The 21,466-nt window shown below is 39.3% G+C and overlaps 1 protein-coding gene across 5 annotated transcripts in view; it reads left to right on the top strand.

Annotated features, from left to right (window-relative positions):
* Nucleotides 1-3,930: 3,930 nt before the first annotated feature.
* Nucleotides 3,931-21,466, top strand: part of NAALADL2 (N-acetylated alpha-linked acidic dipeptidase like 2) — a 1,562,846-nt gene continuing 1,545,310 nt past the window's right edge. For all 5 annotated transcript variants that reach the window (XM_024995414.2, XM_059888525.1, XM_059888521.1 and 2 more), the window contains exon 1: nucleotides 3,931-3,993. The gene's annotated coding sequence lies outside the window, so the exon portion shown is untranslated. The remainder of the gene's footprint in view (nucleotides 3,994-21,466) is intronic.

Genomic DNA, 21,466 nt, shown 5'->3' with positions numbered 1-21,466 from the left:
TTAAATTTGTCCATTCTGGTCCATTTTAGTTCACTGGTTCCTAAAATCTCAGTGTTCACTCTTCCCATCACATGCATGTACAAGTATAACCATATCTCCTCTTTATAAAAAGTACTAAATTTTAAATACTGTTCTGTACTTTTTTTTTCTATTTTGTTGTACTTTCCTAAACTGTTTATAGAAAAGTTCTTGATTCTGTTTATTTTCCCTCCAACAAACTGTGTAGTACATTCTATTATATAAATGTGTTAAAATTACTTTTACCACTGTCCTATAAATGGACTTTTAGGTTATTTTTAACTTTTGTTATTATAATGAATAATGTGCATTATTTCTATAGAAGCAACTCTTAAAAACAATTTGCTGGTTCTGGAATATAATTTTGGTATTTGTAATTCTGACGATTACTAAACAGTTCTCCGTACGCTGCTAAGTTGCTTCAGTCATGTCTGACTCTTTGCAACCCCATGGACTAGAGCCCACCAGGCTCCTCTGTCCATGGGATTTTCCAAGTAAGAATACTGGAGTGGGTTGCCATTTCCTATTCCAGAGAATCTTCCAGGGATCGAACCTGTGTCTCTTATGTCTCCTGCATTGGCAGGTGGGTTCTTTACCACTAGTGCCACCTGGGAAAGAGCCAAACGGTTCTCTGTAGGGAGTGTGTAATAATTTATACTCCATTCAGAAATGTATGAGAATGCCTGTTTCCTACAGTTATTTTTCCAATGAAAATTTTAATTATTGAGAATTCCTAGTTGTGACATTATCCATAAACTAAACCCATAAAGTGACCACTCTTCAACCTAACTAGATTGTCTAAAAAGAGCAGAGTGTTTGAATAGTTTCAAGTAGACCTCTGCTAAAATATGTACAATATATTGTTGTAAATAAGTATCTATATTGTTGACAGAGCAAAACAAGGATATATATCTTGAAGACTGTCCTCCCCCATTGAACTGGATTAACTCTCAATCTGGAAACAGTACTCTCAGCTAAAGTTCAAATTTGGCTGGAGAATCTGACTTCAACTTTGATATAGTCTTTAGTATTCTTGAAATTAGTTTTGAAAACTCTGCATTTGTTAAGGCTTTTTAACCTGTGCTTCTGTTAATGTGGTGATTTAGCAACAGATAATGTTGTAACAGTGCTTGGAATGTGACATGAAAGCCTCCCTACCCTGAAGCTGTAAGTTAGAACAATATGGTCTTTTGCAGTCAAAACAATCAATCCTTCCCAAAATAATCTTATATGAAATCTTAAATAAAAATCATATTCGCACTCTAAGGTTAGTCAGTTGTGTAAAAGAGACTTGTTACCAAATTGATATAAATTAATATAACTGCTGTATATATAAAATGTCTTGAAAAGTGGATCACTATACTTTACATCATTAATATCAATGAATGATGAATTTAAAAGCTTTAAAAGCAAACACTTGTGAGTGTTTTAAAAGCAAACACTTCTGAATAAATTCACAAAATGCTCACAAGCCCATGAGGTTTAGTCTACGATGCCGTAAGTCCAACTGAAAAAACACATTCATGTCATTCTGGTGACTGAGCTGTTAACGGGCACACAAAGTCAGGTGGTAGATTTTTGTCTTTACCTAAAATAAATGGATCTACCTTAGACCAAAACCTTTGAGGCAAGGAAGGCTTTTTTTAATTTGAATTGACCAGATATTCTAGGTTCCCAGCTTTAGTTTGCCTCTTTGTCTAAAGCAAATTACAGGCCTTTATATTACAGCCGAAAGTTCAAAGGTTCCCTTAGAAAAGCTTCCTAATCTCTATTTTCTGGGCTTTGGTTTTGTTTTCTTGCTCATTCTAGTTCAAGGGCTTCACACCATTTAAGATTTTATCTCTTTGTTTCACTTTAATAAAGGTTTAATGATAATGTTTGCTTCAGCCTGAAGGCTTAGCAAAACTGAAACAAAGAGAGTGGGATTCTTATCTTACTTGGGTTTTTCCCAATTCTGCAAAAATTAATCCCCTCAAATATTTTGCTTATGTTTCTATACTGAAAAAGGCACCTACAAGCCTTTTACCCTGCAGGAGATCCCCTAGGAATATACAATTCTATAGAAATTCTTCTAGGAGAAGCTGATAGAGGGGTTTTTGTTGTTGTTGTTTTGTTTTTCTTTGTTTTCTTTTTTCTCCTTTTTTCTTTTATTTCTATTTGAAAGCCTGGGTGATAGAGCAAGGTACCCATTTTCCTTTATCTGATAGAGAAAACTTTCATGCATTGGAGGAGGAAATGGCAACCCACTCCAGTGTTCTTGCCTGGAGAATCCCAGGGACTGCGGGGCCTGGTGGGCTGCTGTCTACGGGGTCGCACAGAGTCGGACACGACTGAAGCGACTTAGCAGCAGCAGCAGCAGCCTTTGGTGCCTACAGTAATTAGGGAATAGAACTGCTTCTGATTTCTATTTGATCCTTTCACAACAGTTCTACTACTGTTTTCTTGTTTGTGTAAAACAACATCTGATTTCACATCTGTTAATTTACCCTTGCTCTCATAAAAACTTCAACCCAAAAATCCTCTTCAAAAAGTTTGACCCTACTTATAGAGGCCTAGCTAAAATGCCTTCCATTCCCTAGTATTAATTAAAACCACTTTTCCTCTAGGCAGTTCCACTGCACAAAAATAATATAACAAAAGTAGATAGAAACACAGTGAAAGCAGAAACAAAGAGGAGGGAGAATGAAAGTGTGAGAAATGGTTACTTGTTTTGGAATCTTTAACTGTATGCTCATCAGTGGGTGGATACTCATACATTAAGTTAGTAGTTTGGCTCTTATTTTCAAGTTCCCTTCTCAAATTTTTATTCACATTCCTTTCTTCCAAAATTGACAGTACAGAGGGAACATCACAGAGTTATTAAAACTAAGCAGAATGCATCCATCTGGCATGCCTTTCAGGAATCCAGCCCACTATTTTTTGCTATGGTTTGATGACTCAACCCCCTAAGATGCAGCACAGGAAGAATTTCCTCATTTTGCAGAGCTGCCAAATCTCATTCATTGGAGCAAAGCCTCCCCATTTGGGGCTCATTTTAAACAGTTGTTTATCTCTTTAAATATTTTAAAATGTCCCTCAGTAGAGAGGGAGTTTACCATGATTTTCTAAATAGCGATAAACATGCTCCTCCTCCTATGAAGCTTCAGCTTTCTGGTCACCAAGCCTAGTTTCTTTTTTCTTCCCTCTTTCCCCTTTTTCCTCTCCCATCTCAGCTACCCCTGTTGGTCTCTTCTGTTTCTTAGAGGTTCCAGTTTCTTTTCTTCCATTGAGATATTTGTCTTATTTATACTTCTTGAAAAAATTTTTTTGTCTTTCTTTCAAAGCTGTTCATCTAAGATCTCTTTTCACTTATCCCCCCTTTTATTTTTAAAGCATAATAATTAAGCTTTAACAAGTGGAAACTTCAAGCTCAACGTCAAGTACCTTCCCAGTATTCTCTCTTGAGGGAGGTGCTCTCATTATTCTGCTCAACAGATGAAAGAAACAAAGGCGCGGACTGGAGGAACTTGCAGAATAAAGCCCTAAAGCTGGAAGGGACAAGGCTCAGCGCTCAACCCAGCTAGCTACTTGGCTCTGGAGGCAATGCATTTAAAAGAATAACCTTTAAAAAGCCTTATTAGATACATATTTGTAAAGGATGTGCAAATTATAACAGAATCTCATCTCTTTCCCACCATGGGACAAGTTTTCCAGTTCAGCCCATTAAAAAGAAACAAAAAAAAAGCTTTCTCTTTGAGCCTGTCGCCATTTAACACCGCTACTCGAGGCCCCCTTCCCACCTCGCTGGGCAAACGTGTCTTTTATTATGACTCAGCCCAGCTCGCTCCTTGCCAAGCGGCTGACGCTCGCGGCGGAGGCGCCGGGGCCACCGCTCGGGGGCGAGGGCTCGAGCGCTCCTCCCGCTTTACGGCTGCTGAAAACCCGGCCCGCGCCCGGCAGCCGTACCGCAGACGAGCCCGCGCCCGCGCCGCTCAGGTAATCCGAGTCCTTCTGTTTCCGAAGTTTTGCCCCAAGTAGCTCGGCGCTCTGAGGCGGCGCGGCCTCGGCCCAGCCGTCCGGACCTTCCCCCTACTCCCCTCCCGCCCGGAGCGGCGCAGCTGAGGCACGGGCCGCACTGCTGCGTGGGTCCCAGCTCGCCGATGGGGCGTCAAGTCCCGGGCCAGAGGGGCGCCCGGGCGGCGGCTGGGTGAGAGCGACTTGGAGGGGCGCCCGGCGGGGCACCTCGCTTTGGCCGCCCTCGGGCACACGCCTGGAGGCCCCCGCCCACCTCCCGGAGCCCCGCGGCCCTGGATCACCCATTTCCGACACGTTCACACACGCACGCACGCCCGGCCCCCCGGGGCATCCTAGCGGGACGCAGGTAGAGACGGCGGCGCTGCGCAGCTTGCTTTAGGGAAGGCTTTTTGGAGGGGTACCGTTGAATGCCGCTCCGGAGGACGCGCACCAGGGCTTGCTGGAGGAAGTTGAGGAGAGAATGTTGAAGCTTGAGCAGGTTTCTACCCTAGTGTCTGGTTCTTACACCACAGTACCCCCATGGTCTCATTCTTCTATTCTCTTCATCCCCTAGTCCTTCTCCTGTCTTTTCTTCTTCTGCATACTTACTACGACTATTATTATTTTCTTCTTTATTGGGTATCTCATCCTGTGGTGTCTTCTTTTGCCCCGCACTGTTAGAATAACAAGTACACATACAGTATCCTTTTCTTTTCCATTGTTCTTAGCAAGGCTTTGCTTACCATGGCTTGTGCATTTGAGGAGCAGACTATTGGATCCTGGCTGGACTTGTACGTGTGATTAAGTTATTGGGCTGTGTCCTATTGCCTCAGTTGGCCATGCAGAACAAAGGAGATGAGTTTGTTTGAAACTGACCCTTAGTAATCTAGATGGTGGTGTTGCTTCTTTTGGTAGGCTGCTGCTGCTGCTGCTTAGTCGCTTCAGTCGTGCCAGACTCCGTGCGACCCCATAGACGGCAGCCCACCAGGCCCCCTTGTCCCTGGGATTCTCCAGGCAAGAACACTGGAGTGGGTTGCCATTTCCTTCTCCAATGCATGAAAGTGAAAAGTGAAAGTGAAGTCGCTCAGTCGTGTCCGACTCTTGGCGACCCCATGGACTGCAGCCTACCAGGCTCCTCCGCCCGTGGGATTTTCTAGGCAAGAGTACTGGAGTTGGTGGGCTACACCTTGACAAATAAGCAGCTGTATCAGGAGTTCCTGTAGTATTCACTCCATTCATTTCAACCCAGTAATCTTTGAATGTCAATCATGGATAGTTGGTGACTGGTTAGGAGAGAAAGATCCAGTTCCTGTCCCCCAGAGATTACACATCCAGGAGAAGGGGCCATGGTGAGCACTACTATAGGTTAGTGACAAAGTGAATGGGGAAGGTAGGGATTAATGACAAGGTTGGGTTTTAAACTAGGCTTTGATGTTTGAGTTGGATTTCCCCCATTTTATTTATTTTTCCCTTTAAGAATTCTTAATAGAAAGACGGGATCTTTCAACAGTATTTTCACCTCAAACTACTCAGACTTTTCTTCTTTGCAATTGGCAGTAACTCAGATCTCAGGACTTCTGGGGAATATAGAAGTAATTCCTCTTCACAAGGGTGATCTAAAGAATTCCTGGTACCATACAAAGAGTTTTATAGACTACTATAGGACCAACAAGAGTGAAATGATAAAATTATAGCTTACAAAAAGCAGTATTAGGTTCACATAGAGAGCACAATATTTGTTTATTCATTTAATCAACAAATGTTTATTATATGCCCAGCATTGTTATTGGCACTGGAATAAAGTACTGTTTTCTTGGAATATACATTCTTGTGGAGGGACACATTATTGTTATGTATAATACATAAAAAAAATGATACTGTATAGGAGTTCCTTGGAGATACTGCAGGTTTAATTCCAGACCATCACAATGAAGAGAATATTACAATGAAGGAAATCACAGAAATTTTTTTGTTTTCCAGTGCATATAAAAGTTATGTAATGCTGTACAGCAGTCTAGTAAGTGTATAGTAGCATTACATCTTTAAAAATTATGTACTTTAATTAAAAAATGCCCTGTTGCTAAAAAGTGCTAAACATCATCTGACAATGCAGGGTTGCTGCAAACCTTCAGTTTTTAAACAATGCACTCCCTGTGAAGTGTAATAAGGGAAGGACAATAAAACGAGGTATACCTGTACAAAGTGCTATGGAAAACCTAAAGCAAGGAAAGGTGTGTGTGCATGTCTTTAGCAGTTTAAAATAGCCCAAGGGAAAGCCCCTGGAGTAAGTGACATTTCAGTAGAACTTGAAGCAGGTGAGGGTGTGAGCCATGTGATATTTGGGGCAAGAGTTTTTCAGGCATAGAGAGTGAAAAATGCAGAGGTCCAGCATCTTGGTGTGTTCAGGTCTTGGCAAAGAAGCCAGCATGGTGGAGTGGCATTGAGAAAGGAGGACAGTAGGATATGTGGTCTTAAAGTTAGAGGACAGGTAGTACTAATCAGCTATTATAATGACTTTGTCTTTTCCTTGAAGTGATGTGGGAAGCCTTTGGAGTGTTTTGATCAGTACTAAGAGAACTGTTTAATTTCATTACTCTTGCTATCTTTTTGAGAACAGATTAAAGGAAAGCAAGGGCAGAAGTCAGGATACCAGTTGGGCAATTATGATAATCCATGTGATGAAGATGGTGGCTTAGACTTGGGTGGTATGAAAAGTGATGGTGAAAAGTTCATATTCTAGATATACTTTGATAGTATATTACACAGGATTTACTGACAGGTTAGATACGGAGTGTGCCAGCAAAAGAAACGAGGGAGAACTTTATCACCTAAGTAACCAAAAATGTAGAACTTCCATTTACTGACATGGGGAAGATAGCAGGAGAAAGACATGATGGTGAAGATGAATAATTTGAAACTGGACTTGTTAAGGGTAGGATGCATTTTAAATATCCAAGTGGGGTATGTCAGGCATGCAGTCTGAAGAATACTGGAGTGGGTAGCCATTTCCTTCTCCAGGATATCGTTCCAACCCAGGGATTGAACTTGGGTGTCCCACATCGTGGGCAGATTCCTTACTGTCTGAACCACCAGGGAAGCCCTAAGAACAGGCTAACAATATGCATTTAGGATTCTTTAGCATCCTACATCCAACCCTAAATCCTAAACCCAACAATTTAGGATTGTTCATTATACAACTGATTTTAAAAGCTAAGAGATAGAGTAACTTCATTAAAAATATATGAGATTAGAAAACTGGAAAGGACCAGGGACTGAGTGTTGGGGGCCTCCAACATTAGGAGATGAGGCACTACCAGCAGAAGAGTCTGAAAAAGACCTCCATGCTATGTAAGAGGAAGAGCAGGAGAGTATCGGATCATGGAGAGTATTTGGAAGCCAAATGAAGGAAGTGTTTGAAGAAGTAGGGGGATTGTCAAAGATGAGGATTGAGGATTGAGAATTGATTTAGCAGAGAAAATCATTGATGACCTTGATAATACCATTTTTCATGGAGTGATAGGTGGTGAGGCTTGTTTGGAATGTTTGACAAAGGAGTAGAAGAAGAGAAGTTAAAGAGAGTGATGGTATATATCCCTTGAAGATTTTTATTGAAAAGGAAGGAAGAGAAATGGATCATTAGTTGGAGGGCTATGTGATATAAAGAGTTTTAAAGATGTGCAGAACAACAGTATTAATATATTGTTATGCTTAAGAGAAGTAACCAATAAAGATGGAAAATTGTTGATGCAGGAGAGAGAGGGGAGCAGTATTCTAAAGTATGTTTGAGAGGCTGGAACAGGAGAGGTTATCTGTTTCTAGGATTATGGGCTATTTACCTGTAGTGATAAGAGAGAAGGAAGGGACTTCCCAGGTGGCACAGTAGTAAAGAATCGGCCTGCCAGTGCAGGAGGCGCAAGAGACATGATTTTGATCCCTGGGTCAGGAAGATCCCCTGGAGTAGGAAATGGCATCCTGCGCCAGTATTCTTGCCTGGAAAATTCCATGGACAGAAGAACCTGGTGGGGTACAGTCCATGGGGTTGCAGAGAGTTGGACACCACTGAGCACACACATAAAGAGAGAAGGAAAACTGTGTGGACACAGATGCAGGTGTGTATGTGTGTGTGTGTGTGTGTGTGTATGTGTGTGTTGGGGGGTAGATTTTCTTGTTGGATTCCTTTTCTTCTTATTGTGATGAGTGGCAGACAGTGCATAAGAAATTTTTAGGAAATATTATCTATTTTTCTGCATTTGGTCAGGGAAATGACCAAATTTTTGATGAGAAAATACTTTGAGATTCTAAGAATTTCTCAAAGCAAAGAACTTTGTTGTGTTTTGTTGAAGAAAGAAAAGGGAGAATTTCTACCTTGAGTTCTGCTTGGGAGAAGCCTTGGAAAGGAAGTTGAGATTATAAAATAGTAGAGGTGAAGGAGGAAATAAGATAAGCAAGATTATATCATGAAATCTGAGGAAGACTATGATGAGACTAAAAATACTGACTCTTAACCTCCAGTGCTGCTGGCTAACTGAAGTAATGTTTTAAGAATATTACTATCATATAAAACAGTTTACTTTTTAAGTACAAAGTGTAATCTAGTAGAGAACAATGTTGTTGCTGGTGATTAATCACCTTATGGAGAGGTGGTATTAGACCTAGAAAGAGATGTTTGCTAGGAATAGATTTCAGTTGAATTTTGAAAATGACTGGATTGGCAACATTCTGAATGTAAGGAAAGAGCATTTTGATAGCATTGCTCATGGATACCGAGCTATTGGACAAGATGGAGAGAATTTTGCAGTTAGAAATAGTACCTTGTTTGAGATGGCTTTCCTTCAGTTATTTAGGGATTATTTATTTATTAAAGCATAATTATAAAATAGGCTATTGTATGAGGTTTTGGCAAAAGATAGTGATAAAGTGAAGTGAAGTGAAGTGAAGTGAAATGAAGTCGCTCAGTTGTGTCCGACTCTTTGCGACCCTGTGGACTGTAGCCCGCCAGGCTCCTCTGTCCATGGGATTCTCCAGGCAAGAATACTGGAGTGGGTTGCCATTTCCTTCTCCAGGGAATCTTCCCAACCCAGGGATTGAACCCACGTCTCCTGCATTGGAGGCAGACGCTTTAACCTCTGAACCACCAGGGAATAAGCCTAAATATAGTGATACCAAGATGCAAATGACATGATCTCTGCCTTCAAATTAAAATTTCTAGTAAGGAAGAAAAGAATGTATACAAATATCTGGAGAGAATTGATAAATGCCATATGAAGAGAACTGAGTGCGTTGAGTTTTTAAAAAATTCACTGTGGAAATTATTGGACACTCAAAATTAGAATATAATAATGAACTCCAGTGTACTCATCAGTTTTCAAAATCTGTCCGTTTTCTGCCAATCTTGTATGTTGTGTGAGGGTAAACTTCTGTTTGTAGATTGGGATAGAGCCATTTCCTGGAGGTTCTCTTATGTGGATAGGTAGAAAAAACACTGAACTGAGTAAACTGTAGAGTTCTTGCTTCTAGTTCTGTACCTGCCAGTGGCTTGCTAAACTGATTTTCTGTTGCTCAATTGACCTGTCTGCTTTTCGCTTTCTCAGTAGAGTGTGGCTGTTGTTCTGCATCAGGAGGCTGCAAACACTGGCCCTTGAGTCAAATGCAGCCTTCTCCCTGTTTTCGTGAATAGTAAAGTCTTATTGGAACACAACTGTATCCACCAGTTTATTGTCTGTGCCTGCATTTGTCATAGGTTATAGAGTTTTGTGGTTGAGGCAGAGATGGTATGACTTTTTATGGTGGGCCTTTAGAAAATCCTTGCTGATTCCTGTTCTACATGATCTCTGATACTACTTTAGCTCCAGTATGTTATTCTGTTAGCTGAGTAAAAATTAGTAATAATAGCTGTTACTTTTTTTTTTAGCATTTACTAAGAGCCAGCACTGTTGTTTGGTTTGTATTTACTCATTTAATCATCACCAAAACCCTATGAGGTGGGTTCTGTCATTTCTACAAATGAAACTGAGGCCTCAGGTGGGTAGGTTCACTTGCCCAAGTTACATCGTGGTTTACAGTGGAGCCAAGCAGTCCTGTTACAGCACCCATATCCTTAATTATAACGCTGCATTTCTCTTAGATACATAGAAAAGTGTATATGAAAAATTTTAGCCAATCAGAGAATGAAAATAAATCAATGATTTGCACTTAGGTAAAATTCTGTATTATGATTATAGATGTATAGGCTTTAAGACGCTGACTAATCCTGAATGGATTTTAGGGATGAATGGTGTGTGAAATCCAAATATGCCTGGTTAGAAAATTCTAGTACATCATCATTTTCTCATGAAGCCTTAGTAGATTTCTGAAAGCAGAACACTTTCCTTAAAAAGCAAGTAAATATAAAGTGATATACCAACAGGAGCCTATAATTGTTTCTTTTGACAATATTTACCAGTTTTCAGGAGTCCATGCTTTTAGTATATGACTTGATTGGTACGAAAGAATAGGAGTCAGGGGCCCAGAGTTCCAGACCCAGTTCTGTTCCCAGCTTGATTTTATGTCCTTGTCTTCCCTGGCCTTTGATTTGTTTTAACTGAAAAATGAGCAGGTAGTTTAAGATTGTTTGAGGGCTTCTTACAACACAAAAATATAATGGTGTAACTTTTTACATTGCATATTCAAAGAAATAGATATGATAGCAACGTGAAAGAACTAGGCTCTGTAAAGATAAAAATTTAAGCTCTCCTTTTTTTTTTCTGTCCACCTATGCAAACACAGATACACAGATATGTATACACAAAAATAGAAGCGTCCGCATAAAACTATAAAATCAATGCGATTCATTTTATGTGTGGTTTCTGGTCACATTTGATGTGCATACAGCCATGCTCAGATGCTCAGTTGTGCTGTGATCCCATGAACTATAGCCCACCAGGCTCCTCTGTCCATGGAATTTTCCAGACAAGAATACTTGAGTGGGTTGCCATTTCCTACTCCAGGACATCTTCACTACCCAGGAATCGAATCCAAATCTCTGTCTCCTGCATCGGCAGGCAGATTCTTTACCACTGCACCAGTCTTCACCACTGTGAAGCCCCACATTTGATGTGGAACCAGTTAAATTATCTATTCTATGTTAGTGTATTTTCATATTTGTATAAGAGAATGGACGACATTTTTCTCCCTTAGCCAAAAACATACAGTTGTATAGAAAGTGAATCTTGATGAATTCCTTGACCTCTCTGATCTGGCAGTGTGCCTCATGTTTTCTTTAGCAACATTTGATTCATTGCTCAATTTGTTTGCCAGTTAAAAGTAAAGAGTATGCTTGATATCAGGGTTGTCTGTTTTGCGTTGTTGCATGGGATATTGATGTTAGACAAAATTGTAATTTAATTGTTTTGACATTTTGATCTGAGTAGTTCTGATAAGAAAGATGATTTATCTTTCATAGAAACCTTGTATGTTCAGCTCAGCATAATTTTCCCCTACTACTTGCTTATAAATGTGGTTTCAATTTTTTAAATGTTGGGTTTTACTCGTAATGGGAATTTGCTCTCAGTGTTAATTACCAAAGTTTGGCTAGGAGTTTATTACAGATATTTTATGTTGTATATGTTCAGTCATGAAAAACTTTAGAAAAATTTATGAATCCTTTAAAAACAGATAATGAAAATTCTATACTCTTTAACTTTTCCATTTTATACATCATATATGAATACTTTCTATATTACAAATGGGTTTTTGCTTATTTACAGCCTTCACATAGAAAATTATTCATGAACTTCTTCAGTTTTAGGGCTTTATAATATTGGTCTAGCCTTATCTTTTGGTAAGTTGATAACTCTGCATAGCCTGTGTTCTCTTACTTTTGTGTATTGAGTCCAATTGTTATTGGTGATAAAATGATCTCAATATATTCCTAAATATATTTTGGGTCTCCTTATCTTTTTACATTTACTGAAGGAAAAATGAAACACAAAGCAGAAACACTTTTAAACAAATCGTACTCTCTCTGTAAATAGTAATGATGTAAAATTTTTGTTTATTTTCAGCTTAACAGACTACCCAGTGATTTGACATCTTGGGGCATCTCCTAGTTCTAAGAAGCACTCACAGCATAGTCAGCTTCCAGAGGGGGCCATTCAGCTTTTCTGAACCAGACCTGAAAATGTGTTCCCTGCTAGGCTTCAGAACTCTCAGAGAATGCTCAAACCAAAGTAAACACCTTCTGGTTGGTGGTGCACTGTACCACTTTTTAAAAAATTGCTGGTTATAGAAGTCTGTTTGATTTTTAAATTACGTTTATGTGATAAAATAGCATCCTTTGTCTGACCTTCAGTGATGTGAATCTGATTGTGAATGACTTGTAGTCCTTGACCCTTTTCCTAAATTTAATCTTGCTAAATTCCCAGAAAACTTTGAAAACCAGGTATTTTCAAGCAAAACAGCTGCTAATTACGCAGGGAGCCTATTCTTGTGTTTGTATGTTTGTGAAAATGCATCAAGTTTTTACTGCTCCTTGTTGAGATAAGGTAGTATGTGAGTGATATTTCCTAGGGAGGCTCTGTCTATAGGAGGTACATGGTTCCTAGGATAAGCCTTTTTCTAGTAAATCACAGCTGAAATCATAGAAGGTTAGCAGTTATCTCTCTTCTAAGAATTTTCCCGAAGATAACCTAATCACCAAGGGTCTCCTGTATACCTCAGAATAGGCCAGACTAAATGATCTGTAAATCACCACCTTGGAGCTATAAAATAAGATGATGATTCTCCAACTGGGGTACTCTGAGCTATGTTGGAAGGCTCCAATTCGGTTCAGTTCGCTTGCTCAGTTGTGTATGACTCTTTGTGACTCAGTGGACTGCAGTCTTCCAAGGCCTGGTGTGCTGCAGTCCATGGGGTCACAAAGAGTTATCCCTCTTCTAAGAATTTTCCCAAAGGTAACCCAGTCGCCTAATTAACCCCTGTTAGAGACCCTTGGTTTCCTGGTGAAAACCAGAAAGTGGACATTGGTACAACTAGTGTATATAGTTCTGTCATTTTGTTTCATATGTAGATTCATGCAGTTAACACCACAATCAAGATATAGAACTAATTATCACCACAAAGATCCCTCTTATCAGTCAGTTCTGTTCAGTCACTCAGTCATGTCCGACTCTTTGTGACCCCATGGACTGCAGCACACCAGGCTTTCCTGTCCATCACCAACTCCCTGAGCTTGCTCAAACTCATGTCCATTGAGTTGGTGATGCCATCCAACCATCTCATCTTCTGTCGTCCCCTTCTCCTCCTGCCTTCAATCTTTCCCAGCATCAGGGTCTTTTCAGTGAGTCAGTTCTTTGCATCAGACGAAAGTATTGAAGTTTCATCTTTAGCATCAGTCCTTCAGTGAATATTCAGGACTGATTTCCTTTAGAATGGACTGGTTGGATCTCTTTGTAGTCCTTATCAGTTCAGTTCAGTTGCTCAGTCATGTGCAACTCTTCACTACCCCATGGGCTGCAGCACACCAGCCTTCCCTGTCCATCACCAACTCCCAGAGTTCACTCAAACTCATCTCCATTGAGTCGGTGATGCCATCCAACCATCTCATCCTCTGTCGCCCCCTTCTCCTCCTGCCTTCAATCTTTCCCAGCATCAAGGTCTTTTCAAATGAGTTAGTTCTTTGCATCAGATGGCCAAAGTATTGGAGTTTCAGATTCAGCATCAGTCCTTCAGTGAATATTCAGAACTGATTTCCTTTAGGATGGACTCGTTGGATCTCCTTGCTGTCCAAGGGATGCTTAAGAATCTTCTCCAGCACCACAGTTCAAAAACATCAATTTTTCAGTGCTCATCTTTTTTTATAGTCCAACTCTCACATCCATATGTGACCACTGGGAAAACCATAGTTTTGACTAGATGGACCTTTGTTGATAAAGTAATGTCTCTGCTTTTGAATATGCAATCTAGGTTGGTCATAACTTTTCTTCCAAGGAGCAAGCGTCTTTTAATTTCATGGCTGCAGTCACCATCTGCAGTGATTTTGGAGCCCAGGAAATAAAGTCTGTCACTGTTTCCGTTATTTGCCATGAAGTGATGGGGCTGGATGCCATGATCTTAGTTTTTTGAATGTTGAGTTTTGAATGAAAGTTTAAGCCAGCTTTTTCACTCTCCTTTTTCACTTCATCAAGAGGTTCTTTAGTTCTTCTTCACTTTCTGCAGTAAGGGTGATGTCATCTACATATCTGAGGTTATTGATATTTCTCCCAGCAGTCTTGATTCCAGCTGCCTTTGGGATGAAGCTAAGCTTCTTATCCTAGTGAACAAAGCCTGGTATAATCCGGCCTCCATTAAAGACTCTATCCTCATGTCCTGTCCATTATCCTAAACCTACTTTGTGATATAAGTAGTCCTTCTGTGCTCTCATCTTTGCACACATATGGACATTCTGCCTGGACTACCTTTCTCCTTTCTCTAAATGACAGGTGCTCACGTATCTAGCAATACCTCTTTTTGTAAATATCCACACCTATTTCCTCCAGAGCCAGTCATTCTCCCTCTACTGTGGTCCTGTATTCCTTGTGTATATGGCTGCCTTTATTAGCACCATTTTCTTTTTTTTAAGTTTTTTAAAAATTATTTATTTTTCATTGGTGGATAATTGCTTTACAGTGCTGTGTTTGTTTCTGCGATACATCAGCATGACTAAGCCATACTTATACATATGTCACCTCCCTCCCATTTCTCACCCCATCCCATCCCTTTAGGTTGTCACAGAGCACCAGGTTGAGCTCCCTGTATCATACAACAAATTCCCACTGGCTGTCTATTTTACATATGATAATGTATATGTTTCAGTCTGCTCTCTCAATTTGTACCATCTTCCTCTTCCCCACTGTGTCTACAGGCTGTTCTCTATGTCTACATCTCTATTCCTGCCCTCCAAATAGGTTCATCAGTACTCTTTTCTAGATTCTATATATATGCATTAATATATGATATTTGTTTTTCTCTTTCTGACTTCCTTTCCTATGTATAATAGGCTCTAGGTTCATCTACCTCACCAAAACTGACTTAAATTTGTTCTTTTGTATGGCTGAGTAATATTCTGTTGTATATATGTACCACAACTTCTTTATCCATTCATTTGTCCATGGACATTAGATTGTACCCATGTCCTGGGTGTTGCAAATAATGCTGCTATGAATATTGAGTATTGACACCAGTTTCAGTATATCTTCATCTACCACCCCCATCATGCTTTGTTTGCCACATGGACAAAAACAGTGTCTTTTTATTATTTACCTCCTTACTTATCTATCATTATAGGGCCCAGAATGTGGTATCTGCTTTTGGTTCAGATGGTAAAGAATTGGCCTGCAATGTGATCTTGCCTGGGTTTGATTCCTGAGTCAGAAAGATCCCCTGGAGAAGGGAGTGGCTACCCACTCTAGTATTCTTGCCTGGAGAATTCCATGGATCGAGAAGCCTGGTGGGCTACAGTCCATGGGGTTGCAAAGAGTCTAACATGACTGAGTGACTACACTTTCACTTTTCAGAGTGTGCTTATTAAATTTATTAAATGAATTTATCTTCATGACAAAAGCTAAGTACCCTATAATCTGCTGTATCATAGCAGCCCAAATCAAAGCTACTCTCAAGTAGCCCTACCCCCATGTGAAGATGTTCTTCCCCAAATAAATTATAAACTGGTAAGTATCCTCTATCTTGGTCCTTGCTAGACACATAGAGGTTGCCTAGTCAGGTGTGTTTAGGGGTTGAAGATAGAGCTTCATCTTATCACTTCAATGCCTTTTACTGATTAAGCAAAGCTGATAGACTGAGAAGAAAATAGACTGTTAATAAATGAGGATTTCTTGACCTAAAACTGAAAAGTGAAAGTGAAAGTCTCTCAATTGTGTCCCACTCTGCGACTCCATGGACTATACAGTCCACAGAATTCTCCAGGCCAGAATACTGGAGTGAGTGGCCTTTCCCTTCTCCAGAAGCTCTTCCCAACCCAGGGATCGAACCCAGGTCGTCCACATTGCAGGCGGATTCTTTACCAGCTGAGCCACAAGGGAAGCCCTGAGGCTGTCTGGGAGTAGCCATAAAGGTCCAGGTTTTGCCCCTTTTTAAGATGACAAAGGAGGATAGCACACACATTATGTATGTGTGTGTTTGGGAGGCTATGGTTGGGTGGGTTGGTGAATAGGGCAGAAATGAGAAGGATGATGACTCCTAGGGTCGTACAAGGAAAGTGTTTTGAGATAGTCCCCAAAGATACTTGATGTAAGTAGATAGGGGAACTTTGTAAGTAAAGAAGCAAGAAGCTTAAGGGTAAAAATAGACGTTCAAGAGTTGTATTAAGCAGGTAGACCTAAATAGGGATGAGGAGGGTTAAAACCAAATTGGAGCTGAACTTTATAAATGGGTCACATGTAGATCTCAGGAATGCCATCTGCTGGGCCCATGCTCCGGAGAAGGCAATGGCACCCCACTCCAGTACTCTTGCCTGGAAAATCCCATGGATGGAGGAGCCTGGTGGGCTGCAGTCCATGGGGTCGCTAAGAGTTGGACACAACTGAGCGACTTCACTTTCACTTTTCACTTTCCTGCATTGGAGAAGGAAATGGCAACCCACTCCAGTGTTCTTGCCTGGAGAATCCCAGGGATGGGGGAGCCTGGTGGGCTGCTGGGGTCGCACAGAGTCGGACACGACTGAAGCGACTTAGCAGCAGCATAGCAGGGCCCATGCTCAACTTTGGAAGACACTTAATGGCAAGTTACACTGCATGGTAGGCATGGCACGGGGAAAAGTAGAAAAATAGAACAATTACCTCAGGTTGGCCATGTATTTCCCCCAAGTAAATATGAATATGTGGTCTGAAACAGATGGTGGACAGATATGGGAAATCATGGGTTTTTATAGTGATAACAGATAACTGTAGGCCATTTGGGCTTAGAATTCAGTTCAATTTAGTTAAATTCAGTAAACACTGAAAACTATTCTTTGCTGAGGGAAAAAAAAAAAAAAGAATACCCTGATATGCCTTTCACAGAGGTTTTATGTGCTTGGCGGAATGAGAAAATAAAACAGTCATTACATGGTGAGATATTATTTTATCTTGTGTTTTTTTTTTTTAATTCACAAAACTAAGTTTTTATCTGAGACTCTGATTTATATTTTATTACATAGACGAGAGATGATGGTTTGATGCTCATATTAGATAGCAGTAGCTTATTACATATATTTAGGGTTTGCTTTTTCAAAAGTTTATTTTGCTACTCTATTTCAGCTCACTCTTTGTTTCTTGTTCTGATATTGAACATGTTGAGTGTGAAAAATGAGGTTGGTAAACTTGAAAAAAAAGTTTTTTAGAATATCAGCTTTTTGTTAGAGCAGTCTATGTGTCCTTCATTAAAAACCGTATCTTATCCTTTTTGGAAATATATGACTGATTAAAGTAGGAGTAATAAATAAGCACAATTGTTGGAATATAAAAATTAACACTGTTTTACATTTATTTAGTTGTGTTCTCTAGAAAGATTATTCCTATTCTTAGAGATGTAGTTACTTTAAGAGATCATCTGGTTTAGCCCTTTTTATTTATAAAGAAGTAGTAAATGACTTGCTCAGATTCACATTGGTCTGTCTCAGATGAGATCAACCCGGGACTAGAAATTCATGTTCTGGCTTACAATCCAGGTCTTTCCCACTATCCAAATTCATATATTGGAGTTTAAAACACACACAACACACACACAAACACCCCCTGTAATAAGTAGTGGCCTTCCTATTTTTTATTAAAATGTGCATTTGCATTTTCAGTGCACTTTTATTCTTTATTTATTTATTTTTTTTCAAGTAATGGAGCTACTAAAAGACTCAGGATTGCTTCTTAATTTACTTAGTATTTTCTTCAAGCCTCTCTGATCTTTTAGAGGGCTGTGAAGATAGAATACCAAGTGACTATTTTTCCAGGGTGGAGGATAACCTGAGGAAACAGGTAAGAGAGTGAGGGGAGAAGGGTTGGAAGGAGGGATGGTCCAGAAGAATATTTTCCCCTGGTTTTTAGGAAATTTCCACTGGTCTTTCCCAAAATGAGAAAATAAGGGTTAATGATGCAGTGAATTTTTCCACTCTTGTTTATTATGTAGCCATATCTGTCCTACTCTTTCTAATAAACATTATTGATAAAAAATTGATAACCCTGTATCAGTCCTCTCATATATGTATATTTTTGTTTTGTTCTGATTTGTTTTTTAGCTTTATGGGTATGTGAAGTCTGAAAAGTGTAGGAGATGCTCCTCCAGAATCTATAGTGCTGTATAGGGAGAAAATGCCCAGTGAGGCCTCTTGTAAAAAACCACTGGATGATATTTGGGACTAGAAGTCTGGGATGAGAGAGGTGATAAGGGACAGGTGTGTTTTAAAGTGGAGGAGATGGCAGATTTGAGGATACTGGGAAGTTGGGAAAATGAAGATTGTTTCCTCAGTTGGCTTTCTCAGGGTCAGAGCTGAGTGAGGTTTACGTGGGAAGAGCGTGCAGTGGACAGTGACTTGGAAGCATGCTTGTTTGGAATTCTTTGTGTCTGCACTGTGTTTGGTACTCTTACCCCAGTTAGGGAACCACTGAGTGTTTACCCTCAAAATGGGGACTTAAAAATGCTGATTGTTAAAGTGCCTTAGGTTCCTCAAGTGAAGTATACCACTCTAAGCTTCAAAGACTGTTTCTTCACTTGGATACAGCCTTTGAAACGGGGTTCAACTGAAGCTTTACAAAGTGGCAGTAGAGCTAATGACAGCAGTCTTGCCTTTTGTTCACGTTTCCAACACCACCTGCATGTTATATGTGCTCTGTAATTATGAAGTGATGTGAAAAAATTATTTAATTTTTTTGGAAAGTTGCTTTAACATGTTAGTGGGATACCGGCAGCATTACTAGGACTAAAAAAAAGAAAAGAAAACTGCTTTCCAGATGATCTGACTTTATAGGAACATAAACTCATGCTGCTAAAGCAAAATGAAAAAAAAAAAACAAACAAACCCCAAATAATATTCCTTTTCCTTCCACCGATAATATCCATAAATAATTGTCCATAATAAGAAGATACGCTAGAGAGCATTAAGAGACAGAGCATCTGGAATCAAACATACAGAATAAAGCATACAAAAAACTAGTGTTGATTTTTTTCCTCCATATCATGTAAGCCCTAAATGTGTTTTCCTCCTGGATCAGGAAGAGAAATAATTCAAAGATCAGTTTGTGTTTGATTGGCTTTTCTGTTCATGTATAAAAGTAGTGTGGGAAAAATGGAAACATTTAACATTTATTCCTATTTGAAGAAGTTTGGATAAAAAGAGCCAAGTGACATAGATCACATATGTAAGACTTGTTTACTTATTGTGTTATTTTCTGAGAGCAAAGTACAGGTGAGCCTAAATAATTTGAGGGTTAGGGGCACATATCCCTTCTCCTCATCCCTGCCCTACTCAGTTGAAATTCCACTTTTAACTTTACAGTTGGCCTTTCCTGTTATGATACCACATCCGTGGATCCAACCAACCCAGTATTGTGTAGTACTGTGGTACATATTTATTGAAAATAACCCAGGTATAACTAGACCCACATAGTTTAAACCCATATTGTTCAAGTGTAATGCCAACAGTACCACTATATAAAAATAGAGTATTATTCTGATTTGTTACATTTGTTTTAAATTGACTTTCAGAGAATATTTTCTTTGAAAAACATTTTATTTTTATAAAATTTCTCTAGTGATCAAAATATTACAGAGTCATTGCAGAATATAGAAAGCCTAGAAATATATAAAAATATGTTTGCCTATAGAACTCTGATTTTTATTTTTAAATATTTTTTCTTTAAATATTTCTTATTAAATGTTGTTTCTTTTTCCCATAAACAGATTGGTATTAGAGCTTTTTGTTTCTACTGGTGGAAAATTCTTCAGAACTCAACAAAAAGACAGCACTATCTTTCTAAATGGAAGTCAAATCAGAATATGTAACCATTTTGTTTTCACACATCTACTGAAATCAGAAGGAAAATTTCCTGTCTGTATGATTTGGGGGTTATTTTAATTATGGAACAGTTCTTAAAATATTTAACAAATATATTGAGAATACCATAGACTTAAAAGAATATTTTTAGGGACAAAAAATATGGAAGTACTATGAAAACCAATGAAAAATTGCTAAGATGATATAGAAAAATCATCAGTATTGTAAAAATCTCTAAAATGGCCGGTGCTCTGAAAATTAAACGTAGGTCTGATTCAGAATTGACAAGTCTGAAATAGTTTAGAGAATTAAGTCAGTTGTTGGTGGAGAGGTGTCTGTATATGCTTCTTTGAATTAGGAGGTGGCAATGGCAACCCACTCCAGTCCTCTTGCCTGGAAAATCCCATGGATGGAGGAGCCTGGTAGGCTACAGTCCATGGGGTCACTAAGAGTCGGACATGGCTCAGCAGCTTCACTTTCACCTTTCACTTTCATACATTGGAGAAGGAAATGGCAACCCACTCCAGTGTTCTTGACTGGAGAATCCCAGGGACGGGGAAGCCTGGTGGGCTGCTGTCTCTGGGGTCGCACAGAGTCGGACACGACTGAAGCGACTTAGCAGCAGCAGCAGCAGCAACAGCAGGGCTTCCCAGGTGGTGCTAGTGGTAAAGAACCTGCCTGCCAATGCAGGAGATGTAAGAGATGTGGGTTTGATACTTGACTGTGGAAGATCCCCTGGAGGAGGGCATGGCAACCCACTCCAGTATTCTTGCCTGGAAAATTTCACCAACAGAGTAGCCTGGTGGGCTACAGTCCATGGGGTCACAAAGAGTCAGATACAGCAGAGCACACGCCTCAAATAATATAGAACGCTTATTTCTTCTTCACATAATAGTGGGAGGGTAGTTTGTAAGCTTCAAACAAGTTTTTAAAATGAATAAAGTTATCACAAGTATGTTTTCACTTGACACAATTTGTCTAACATAACAGCTAGTTACTCAGGGATTTTAATGCATTAAAGTGAGTTAAAACAAATAAAATGTTTTATTTGGACAAATTCCAAGTGAATGTTAAGTTAGATTATAAATAATTTTTCATTAGGTTAAATATTGTCATTTTTAAGTAGATAACACTTTAAGACATCCTACTATGATTCACTTCTCAGGTGAAAAAGTTAAATGAAATATCAAAGTATTTGCCTATATTTTCCTTCTTGTAATAATTAGAATAAATTCATGCAGAATATAAGGAAGACTTTAGTACATACTATTATTTTAAAGTATTTTCAGTCTTTATTGAGCAAATGTTTTTTTGTAGAAAGGACTAACACATTTTGATATCTTACTTCAGGAACAATGCTGTAAAGATTAAAAGGCATTAATTTGAAGTATGTGTAATGTGAATTTTCATTACACTTCAAAATAATTTTTTTGTTTTCAAACTCATTTTACACACAAT

Source organism: Bos taurus, chromosome 1 (genome assembly GCF_002263795.3).
Source record: "Bos taurus isolate L1 Dominette 01449 registration number 42190680 breed Hereford chromosome 1, ARS-UCD2.0, whole genome shotgun sequence".
In the NCBI taxonomy this organism is placed as follows: domain Eukaryota; kingdom Metazoa; phylum Chordata; class Mammalia; order Artiodactyla; family Bovidae; genus Bos; species Bos taurus.
The sequence above is the reverse complement of the archived record's forward strand: the minus strand, read 5'-3'. Positions and strand labels throughout refer to the sequence as shown.